This window comes from Odocoileus virginianus, chromosome 2, assembly GCF_023699985.2.
Source record: "Odocoileus virginianus isolate 20LAN1187 ecotype Illinois chromosome 2, Ovbor_1.2, whole genome shotgun sequence".
NCBI lineage: Eukaryota > Metazoa > Chordata > Mammalia > Artiodactyla > Cervidae > Odocoileus > Odocoileus virginianus.
Window position 1 is genome coordinate 28,624,035 of NC_069675.1, and position 8,511 is coordinate 28,632,545.

Here is an 8,511-nt window from a genome sequence, read left to right on the forward strand (position 1 = left end):
CTTGTGCAGCTCTGGTGCTCCCCAGAGCCTGGAGGAGCAGTCCTGGTCTCTTCAGAGCAGCTCTCTCATCTCTGCTCTTTCTGACCTAACCTGCCCACTACCTTGTCTCCTCCCTCCCCAGCATGGCCTGCCCTCCCTTACACCTGATGCAAGAACTGCAGATGAAGGACTTCTCAGCCTTCCTCAACACATGCATACCATCTCTGCACTGCTCCCTCTTCCTGCAATGCCATTCCTTCTTTACTGGAAACTCCATTTCCTTTGTTAATATAGCAGCAGGCATATCACCTCCTGTGCCGGGACACCATCAAACCCCCATCCCTACTCCCTAGGCAGGAAAATTCTGCTGCTACAGATCTTTCTCCCTGGCTAGGGAGGGCAAACCTCTCTTGAGGGCAAACACTCATGCAGTGCTGGCCCATAATGGATGCTCAAGAAATAGTGAAAGGAAAGACCATATATTATGTTATTCCGTTTATATAAAGTGTCCAGAGCAAACAACCATAGGAGATAGAGTACAGATTACTGGTTGCCAGGGCATCGGGGAAAGAGGGAATTGGGAGATATGAGGTTTCTTTAGGGGTAATAGAAATGTTCTAGAATTAGAAAATGGTTGCACAATATTTTGAATATACTAAAAAAAAAAACCCACTGAATTGTACAGTTTAAAAGGGTTTAAATGGTGAATTTTATGTACTCTGAATTTTCTCTCAACAAAAAATTTTGGAAAAGAAACAAAAAGATAAATGAGTAATGAATCACTTTATCTTATTTTCTAATCACCTTTTATCTCATATCCTTTCCCTATTGGTTATTCAGTCCCCCATTAGCCAACATTTTATTTGAAATGAAAAATTTATCCAATCACAGATAAAGTCTGACTTATAATAAAAATACCAATTGGCAGTGTTGGATCAATGGGATTTGATTCTCTCATGATGTGTCTTTTTCTGGCTCATGTAGAAACTTTGAAGGGGAGAAGCTACCAGGTCTGTGTCATCTTCAGTATATACACTGCCCACTTTGCTAAAGACCAAACTTGGGCTGGTATCAGAGAAACAAGTTATTTAGGATTGTTCATTAGACTGTGACCAAAATAACTTCTCAAAGCATTTCATGCCCGTGGGCTCATTGGTTTATCATGAAAACCTTCTGTGGATGGGTGTCCTTTTGAGGGAGAGTGAAACCATGTGTCCTTCTTAGCTCAGGAGTGACCAGAGGGGCTGAACTTAGCTCTTCTGACCTGTCATTTCTGCTCCTGAGGGAGAGAGAATGAGCTGAACATTTTTCTACATGTGGGTTTTACTTGTTACTCTTGTACTTGTTATTTAAATTGAACTTGTTACTACTGAGTAATGCAGCCTTCTGAGAAAAATGAGAAAACACTGGAAGGTACAAGATCGAAGACATCACTGCAGTCACTTCAGCAGAGAAGGACAACAAAAAATCCCAGTTAATGAAGATGCTTATGTTGACTCCACTTCAAACAACTGACTCAAACCCCCATCTCCAGTTCTAAAAGACCTATGAGACACACCATTAAGTGGAAATTACAGCAAACCTGCTTCTCCCCAAGATGTCCCAAACACTCTCGTGATTAGAGAATTCTCAGTAGAGAAACTTAAGACCTGATTTACAATAATGGATCAGTTTCAGTTCAGTTCAGTTCAGTCACTCAGTCGTGTCCGACTCTGTGACCCCATGAACCGCAGCACGCCAGGCCTCCTTATCCATCACCAACTCCCAGAATTTACCCAAACTCAAGTCCATTGAGTCGGTGATGCCATCCAGCCATCTCATCCTTTGTTGTCCCCTTCTCCTCCCGCCCTCAATCTTTCTCAGCATCAGGGTCTTTTCAAATGAGTCAGCTCTTCGCATCAGGTGGCCAAAGTATTGGAGATTCAGCTTCAACATCAGTCCTTCCAATGAACATCCAGGACTGATCTCCTTTAGGATGGACTGGTTGGATCTCCTTGCAGTCCAAGGGACTCCCAAGAGTCTTCTCCAACACCACAGTTCAAAAGCATCAATTCTGTGCTCAGCTTTCTTCACAGTCCAACTCTCACATCCATACATGACTACTGGAAAAACCATAGCCTTGACTAGACAGACTTTGTTGGCAAAGTAATGTCTCTGCTTTTTAATATGCTGTCTAGGTTGGTCATAACTTTCTTTCCAAGGAGTAAGTGTCTTTTAATTTCATGGCTGCAATCACCATCTGCAGTGGATCAGGGACTGAGTTAATCTATGAAAACCTTTGTAAATATTTTCCCATGAATTAATAAGGAAACTCTCACTCATATTACAAAAGAGAATTTAACCATACTGCAGACAAATTATGTGAGTGATTTGTTATAAGCTAATACTTCCTTGGCACATACTATATGCCACGCACTATTTTAAATGCTTTAGATGGATTAATGCATTTAATCCTCACAATGACCGTAAAAGATGAATGTTCCTGGTGTCCCCGTTTTATAGATGAGAAAATCGAGGCACAGAGAAGTTTGATTATTTGCCCAAGGTTACACAACTAGCAGATGGCAGAGCTGGAACTTGAACCCAGGCAACATGGTTCCAAAGTCTACCCAACAAGTGGAGTCCACAGGGTAGTGTGGTTAGTGGGTCAAGCCATCAAGGCAAATATTTTGGCTGAAATATTTGCAGCGAAGGACACAATACACAGGAGTAAATCTGCATTTAACAGGATCTCACTGGAGGTTTAATTTGTGATTGTAAAAGCTTTCTGTTGTTCCGTTTGCTTTTTTCCCCAGAGAGGGGACAATCTGCCAAGACTGTTTTCATGCTTGTCAACTGGTGGGTGAGCCAGGTTAAAGACCTAGGAGCTTTGCTCTTGGGGAGCAGAGCGAAGCTAAGTGGACTGGGCAGTGAAAGAGGTGAGGTCAGCCTCCTTATCCAGCTCCCAGTCTCCATCCTCCTTGGCACTCTCCAGACTAGTCTTCATGTGCCTCTTGTCCTTGCCTCCAAGACACTGGATTCCCTACCATTTCAGAAAGACCAAAAGTCACCTCCCTTGTCCTCTAGAGAGAAGTGCCCTGTTTCTTAGGCAGAGATGGTTAATTAAATTTTCAAGTAAGTAGACAAGTCAGCACTAGTTCTTTAAAAAGAAAACTGTAGCGACTCAGCAAATTCTGAATATAAGTTGGATGTTTGCCTGACTTGTGCCCAAAGGGCCTGGTACCCACCTTCCCCCTGCCCCCACCCTATTCCCACCTCCTTACTTCTGGAAAATCTCAGCAACTACACTATTTCTTCATCCAAGTACAGGACCTGAGGGCCGACAGGAAGTGAGGACTCTGAGGTGGATCATTCCCTGCTCCAGAGGACAGAAGCATTCTGGAACGAATACCTTCTGCCTTTCTTGACCAAGGTATATTCCTTGGTCGATCATCACCAGGTCTACAGTGAGGGTCATGGTGGTTCCAAATGTGTGCGTTGAGCAAATTCTGGTAAAAAAGAGCCTGGCATGGGCCACAGTGGCTGTGGAAGTGGCCTTCTGACTTCTACTCTTTATAATTATCTATATATCTGGGACCCCTACAGAAACTTGGCATTACTTTGTTGTTTAGTTGCTAATTCATATCTGACTCTTTTGCGACCCCATGAGCTGTAACCCACCGGGTTCCTCTGTCCATGGGATGTCCCAGGCAAGAGTACTGGGGTGGATTGCCATTTCCTCCTCCAAGGGATCTTCCCAACCCAGGGGATCAAACTCTTGGCTCCTGCATTGGCAGGCAGATTCTTTACCACTGAGCCACCAGGGAAGTGGTTGTGGAAGGAGATCATGAAAGGAGGACTAGGGTCCTGCGTGACAGAAGCAGCTCCCAGGGAGGGAAGGGGCAGGAAGAACACTCCTGTTAGCTTGTCCTGGTGTGGCGAAGACCGTCAGGTGGTTGAAGAGACGATAAGGGAGAGTCTGAAGTGTCAGTGGAGCTGTGAGGGATACTGGCCATGTTTTCTAGCCAGGACACGTGGTCTGATCCAAATGTGGCATAGGGCCAGGTGACTGAAATCAGGGCTGTGCCAGGGGACCTGTGGCCCATAGTCAGGTCCACTCACACAGGAGTTACTCCTCTTGTGCTGTGTCCTCCAAACAGTTCTCAGCAAGAGGCGAGAGGGATCAGGGATGAAGAGACAAGAGAAGCCATGCTCTTCATGGTCCTGGAGTAGACCTGGGTGGTTTCCGTCCACCCAGACTCTGTTGCCTGTGGGAAGCACCCCCTCAGTGCTCTCGTCTCGGGGTTGGGGGTGCTGGTCCTGTGGAGCTCACCCCCACTGCCACCCCAAACACAGAGTTGGGCCGAGACCCAGCCAGGCCCAGCAGTGCACTCCATCCATCTGCTACAGTGTCCGCCCAGGCAAACAAGACAGATCTGGGACATGCGGAGGATCCATCAGGAGAGTGAAGCTCTCATGCAGGGGGCATCATTAGCTATGTGGATCACATCTGAGCGGAGGGACCAGAGGCCAACAGGAGGCCAAGCCTGCCAAGCGGAGCAGACTGAGAGACAGAGACAAAGAGAGAAGACGTCCTGATGAGGTCCTATGAGTGCCTTCCTGGATTTTCTGGTTACTCAAGCCCACAAAATGCTTTTTTAAGCATTTTAATTTAGCTACTTTAAAGTGGACAAATCAGCGACATTGAGGACATTCACAGTGTTGTGCAACCACCACCTTGGTCTAGTTTCACTTCCAGCACCCCAAAATAAAACCCCATACCCTGTACTCCTCATGTCTCCTCCCCTCAACCCTAGCAACCACCAACCTATTTTCTGTTTCTGTGGATTTACCTGTTCTGGAGATCTCATCTAAATGGAATCGTACTGGGAATTCCCTGGTGGTCCAGTGGTTGGGACTTAGAGCTTTCACTGCCAAGGCCTTGGGTTCAATCTCTGCTCAGGGAAATAAATCCTGCAACCGGCAAGCTGAGCAGCATGACCTCCAAAAAAGGCAGTCATACTATGTGTGGCCTTCTGTAACTGGCTTCTTTCATTTGGCATGGTATGTCTGAGGTTCATCCACATTATAGCTTATTTCAGCACTTCATTCCCTTGGAAGACTAAATAGTGTTCCATCGTTTGAGCAGACCACATTTCGTCTGTCTGTTCACCTGTTGATGGACAGTTGGGTTGTTCCCACCTTTCGGATATTGTAAAGAACAACACCACTACAAACATTCACAGACAAGTATTTTTGTGACACCTGTTTTTAATTCTTTGGGGTATGTGTCTAGGAGTAGAATTGCTGGGTCATATGGCATTCTAAGTCAAACTTTTTGAGGAGCAGCCAGACTCTCTCCATAACAGCTGAATGCGAATTCCTTTTTTTATTGTCATGTATGACTCAAGGTTATTTCCTGGTGGCTCAGATGGTAAAGAGTCTGCCTGCAGGGTGGGAAACCCGGGTTTGATCCCAGGGTTTGAAAGATCCCCTGGAGAAGAAAATGGCAACCCACTCCAGTACTCTGGCCTGGAAAATCCCATGGACAGAGGAGCCTGGCAGGCTACAGCCCATGGGGTCGCAAAGAGTTAGACAAGACTGAGAGACTTCACTATGACTCAAGAAGCCAAGGCTGTGCCCTTAACCATCCCCAGTGCCTCCAGCAGGATATCCTCACTGGTTTGGAATAGTTCCTGGGCTGGTGACTACAATGGTGTGATCCAACACCCAGGAATGATCACAGCTAAAGAGCCCCGTCCTATTGCCTCCTAAGGCCCCTAAGGAACCATGTCTCAGAACAGCCTCCATTTCTACAGCTGGGAGAAATACATCTAGGCAATGTCCCTTAGTCGGTCTGTCCATGCTTTCTGCCTGGCTGCAGTGCTGAAAGGAGCCAGGCTGTTTTGGGCCAACTTTCAGGTTGGGTCAAGGCTGTAGGATGGTCTTTCTCTCCATAGACCCAGGCTTTGGGGCTGAGATGGGTGAGGGAATAGCTGCCCACCCATCATCATGATGTGAATGCTGGCCTGGGTGCCTTGGGGAGAGCTGAACCCGGGTATCAGAGGAGGTCATAGGACACGACCGCTCGCTGGACCTAGGCTGTCAGAGGCTCCTCCCTCCCTCCTCTGTCCTTGGACTGTACATTCTGCACACTGTCCCCACAGTGGGAACTTTCCCAAAGATGCTGCCTTGAGAGAGTAACGTGTCATTGAGACTAACTGGACCCAGTTAAATCTTTTATATAAACTTTAAAGGTGCTGGCAGTCAAGTGCGGAGATCTACTTGCTTTTGTCTATTGCAAGACAAGCCTCGTGTGTAAGTTCCCTTACTTATTAGCCTGCCACCCATCAGTCTGAAGTAGTCTGCCTTTTTCTTGGATTTCTCCTTGCCTTCTGTGTATGAGGGCCAGTTTCAATTTCACCCAGGAAGCTCCCAGGTTACCCCCTCTCAAGGAGCAGAGGTTACTGAGGTTACAGATGGGATAAGGGTTCTTCACGACAGGTAGCCCCAAGAGGCCTTGGCAATGAAGGGAAGAGAAGGTGGGCAAGGCCTTGGTGAAGGAGGCCAGCACTGGGCTTCTACTCAATGCTGCTGATGTTGGCAATGGGATGCAGGTGATGGGTGAGGGCTGGGGTTGGCCAGGGGATGACAAAATGACCACTAGGTATTCCCCATCCTGAGATCCCAGGCTCTCTAGGACTGTAGTCCATGAGGATTTTGTGTCATGTGGCTTCCTCATGCCCTGTGAGGTGTTCTTAAGCTCCCATCTCTAAAACCATCTGCATCTCTCCAGGCAGGGCAGGCGAAGTGCTTTTCCCCACACCAGGCATGCATTGTTTAAAAATGGAATCACTCTTAATTGATTCATTAGCTGTGGGTGGCAGTGCCAGGAGAGAGCATGTGAGCTGGAGACCCCTTATCCTTATCCCCCTGGCTCCTGGCCCTCTGCCATGCAACAAAGCACAATAGAGACACAGAGAGGGTGAGGCTGTCGGGGGGGGGGGGTGGGCAGGGTGGTGATGGCGGTGGATTTGGGGGGACATCCATCCATCAATCCAATCAGACCAGTGCAGACTACTCCCTCTCTGCTCTCAGTCCCTCAAACCAGGGCTAGGGACTGGCAGGGCCAATTGGATCTGTACTAAAGGGAAAGGGCTGGCAGAGCCCACCAATCAGCCCCTTCTTTCTCATTTCTCCAGTGAGCCAGGGGTCTCTGCTCAGTGGAGACCCTTCTGATAAAGCCAACCAGGAGTCGGTGTCACAGCTTTGCCTGGGTGAGACAGACTTTCTCTGTGATGACAGTTAAGACATAGAAGAGGCTCCAGTACCACCTGAGAAACATCCTCTTTTGTGCCTGACCTCTGGTCATTAGGAGTTGTCATCTTTGAGTTTTAAAGGTTTAAATGTTTACAGAAAGGGGAGGATGTTTCACTTGAAGACCCCTCTCTTCTGCACTGTATTTCTCCTAGGAGAGAAGTGCCCTGGGAGTCACAAATCCCCCATCCCCCCAAATCTGGAACAGACTTGGGGTGGAAGACCCTCAAGGGGAGTGGGTGTGTAGAAGGCCAGTGTTCTTAACTTCTCTATTTTTGCTGGGAGAGTCACGGCAGTGTCTGGAGGAGGGAGCAGGCAGGAGCAAGGGGGGAGGCTTGATGTGAGTGGTTGCTGTGAATTTTAATTCAATTCTGTCTGGCTGGCTTACTGAATCAATGTTGGGAAAACACAGCACTCTCCTGGGAGGAGAGGTGTTTGGTATAAATAGAAGGTATTATCATTGTGAGGCAGTTGGGGGATGCCATGTGGGGCGTCTCAGGGCAGCTCAAGGCAGCTGTAAGAACCCCAGCGGTGGGCTGTGGGGCTGCCCGCCACCTGCTCTCATTTGCTTGTCCCGAGAGAAAGGGCCTTTCCTCCATTCAGAGCTCACCCTCAGGGTGACCTCAGCAAACCCAGAGTCCTCTCTGAGCCCTTAACCCCTTCTCTGCTGGACACACTGGGCCATGTCCATTCTCAGTGGGCATTGGATGGGACTGCAGCCCTTGAGGATTTTGTGCCACGCGGCTTCCTCATGCCCTGGGAGGTGTTCTCAGGCTCCCATCTCTCAAACCATCTGCATCTCTCCAGGCAGGACAAGTGAAGTGCTCTTCCCTATAGCAAGCACACATTGTTCAAAAATGGAATTACTCTTGATTGATTCATTAACTGTGGGTGGCAGTGCCAGGAGGGGTCATGTGAGCTGGAGACCCCGTGAATGGGCCGTAACAAGGGATTACTGTTCTCTGCTTGAAATCTTAGCAAGAGCTGTGCCTTCCCCTGACCCACCACCATGCTCTTTATTTTAATTTTTTGAACGACTTTATTTTTATTTATTTTTTGGCCACACCTCACAGTATACGGGATCTCAGTTCCCCATCCTGGTATTGAGCCTGGGCCCCCTGCAGTGGAAGCTCAGAGTCTTAACCACTGGACCACCAGGGAACTCCCCATGCTCTTTATTTTTAAACAGTTTTATTGAGATATAATCTACACACCATACAACTCATCCATTCATGT